The sequence below is a fragment of the Frankliniella occidentalis genome, unplaced genomic scaffold, assembly GCF_000697945.3.
Source record: "Frankliniella occidentalis isolate FOCC.00 unplaced genomic scaffold, Focc_3.1 Scaffold108, whole genome shotgun sequence".
NCBI classification, from domain to species: domain Eukaryota; kingdom Metazoa; phylum Arthropoda; class Insecta; order Thysanoptera; family Thripidae; genus Frankliniella; species Frankliniella occidentalis.
The window spans coordinates 13,208-15,477 of NW_026267237.1; the positions used below are offsets into that span (position 1 = coordinate 13,208).

At 43.3% G+C, this 2,270-nt stretch overlaps 1 protein-coding gene across 5 annotated transcripts in view; it reads right to left on the reverse strand.

The window, feature by feature from the left end:
• LOC113213338 (zinc finger SWIM domain-containing protein 3-like) overlaps nt 1-2,270 on the reverse strand; it is an 11,788-nt gene that overhangs the window by 6,181 nt on the left and 3,337 nt on the right. The window lies entirely within an intron of this gene.

Here is a 2,270-nt window from a genome sequence, read left to right on the forward strand (position 1 = left end):
GTTGAGAAAAGAACGATACATCTACGTGGAAACGACATATTTCGCATCGCTAAAAACCGTCTAGTTTACGTCTACGTGGATCAGATGTATAATCATCGAGAGGGAGTGGCAAGTAACAAATCGACGTGGACTGCACTGTGAATAATCTCCATGGTTCAGTCCACTTGAGTTCTACGTTGAATCCACCTTGAGGCTAAAGGGATAAATCTACGTGTATGTATCCACGTAGTACACGTTGAGTCTACGTAGATAGCCCATTCTGTTCCCATGGGGCATTAGGTGCTGTGGTGATGTAAATATTTAGTCTTTATTTGGTTCGTTACCACGATATATTTATTGAAATATTTCATTCATTTCATTTCAACTGTTAATAAGTAACAAAAACTTAAATAATTCTCGACCTCGACTAGAGATAAATATATAGATACAGAGATAGACTAGACATTATCACAAATCGTGCTTCAGTCTTATTACTTTATCCGTCTCAGTCTTCAAAAATATGAGCAAGATAACAGAAAACAACTTTCTTGGCGTTAAGATACTGCGGCAGCGGCTCTAGCAGCCTTCTTTTTGAGATAGTGAAAGAGGAATAGCATGACGTCCACTGTCTCTGGAGAGAGGCAGTTCCTCCTCGGCGAGATCAGCCTCCCCGCAACGCTAAATATGCGCTCACTTGCTGAACTAGATGCTGGCGTCGCCAGTATCATCCGGACAACGCGCTGGCAAATCAGTGCTCTGTAAAAATAATTGTTTCATTACACAATGATGAACGACCCCTCCCCCCCCCCTCCGCGTGCTCTATCAATGAGTGCTGACTGACCTTATCCTTCCACCACTGCAACAAATCAGAGGACCTCACGCCGTTCCCAGTCGTCCGCACAATGAACAGGTATTTATCCACCTCGTCGTCCACCTCCGACCCCTTCTCCCCACCCAAAATCGAGGAATAGTCATCATCAGACGTATGGCGGGTGCGCCTTTTCTTTTGAGGGGGGGCTTGAAGTGAAGGATCAGGAAGCAGACCCCGACGCCGCATAATGTCCTCTTGTTCCTGCACTAAACGCCGTACACTCGACTTCACCTGAAAACGGAAAGCACCCTGTGAGCATAAGAATATCTGCACACCACCCGATACTGCAACTGCGCGCGAACCTACCTGTTCTCTCTCCTCTTCCGAGTAAAAAGCCATGGCCGAACACCTCGGCCACAAAAACGCCCCAATTTTGTGACGTTCTGATATATTGGGCAAGTATTTGTCCTGCAGTTGGGACAGAAGAAGGGAGCGATACTTGGTGATAGGAACGGAGTCCAGTAGCTGTGAATCTTCAACATGACTCTTTAAAACAAAATATTGGGGAACCACATGCTGAATGGTTGGCTGCTTTTCCATCTCAAATAACTTAATGGCCTTGTTGAATAGACCGAGAAGTTTTATTAGCGCAGCCATTTCAGACCCTTCTGCTTCGCTGATCAAAAGATCGTCTCGCCCTTTTGATGAAAGTAGTTCATTAATCTTAAACAAAAAAAAAAAAAAAACGCTATATAAGTAACAGTATTTTTAACTGTGAAAGTACATACTTTATACCTTCGCACCGTGTTGATTTTGGGAACAACTGGCTCATCAGCTGCACTGGCTTCATCTTGGACCGTCGGCGTACACAGTTAAAGTCTTACGAAGCAAAATGCCAAATGCTTCGTACCTACGAAGGATTTTCTCCTTACGAAGCGTCCAAATCCTTCGTATTACAAAGGATTTGGCATTTTTCTTCGTAAGACTTTAACAGTGTAGGGTGGAAGAAGGACTCCAGCATTAACAAAGTGGACATCCACCGTGTTTCAACCTCTTGTTTTAACTTGCTCCCCTTTAACTTCTGGTTCAAGCCTGATTTTTTAAAATATTTGACAACTCTTTTACATTTACAAATCAGACTAAGAATTGGTAAAATGGCCAATTCCGCTTTAGCTTGGGTCTTAAGCTCTGCTGTCAAAACGGAATCGTTGTCATTTGGCACAAAAAGAGATTCAACGCTCGCTGCATGAGCACCAACAAAACAGTTGTCAGTCTTTGTAGCTAAACTCTCTAAAGCAGATATATGGGCAATCAAGTCCTTCACATTAGCTAGTGTTATGTCCTTCAAACTGTTGTCACCCAACTCTTTCGCCACCTTTTTTACCTAAAAAAAAACCGCTAAATTAGGAAAGTTTTCAGACAGTCGAAAATTGCCCAAATTGACCAAACTGAACCATACCCTGCTTTCTCCCGCCCCGCT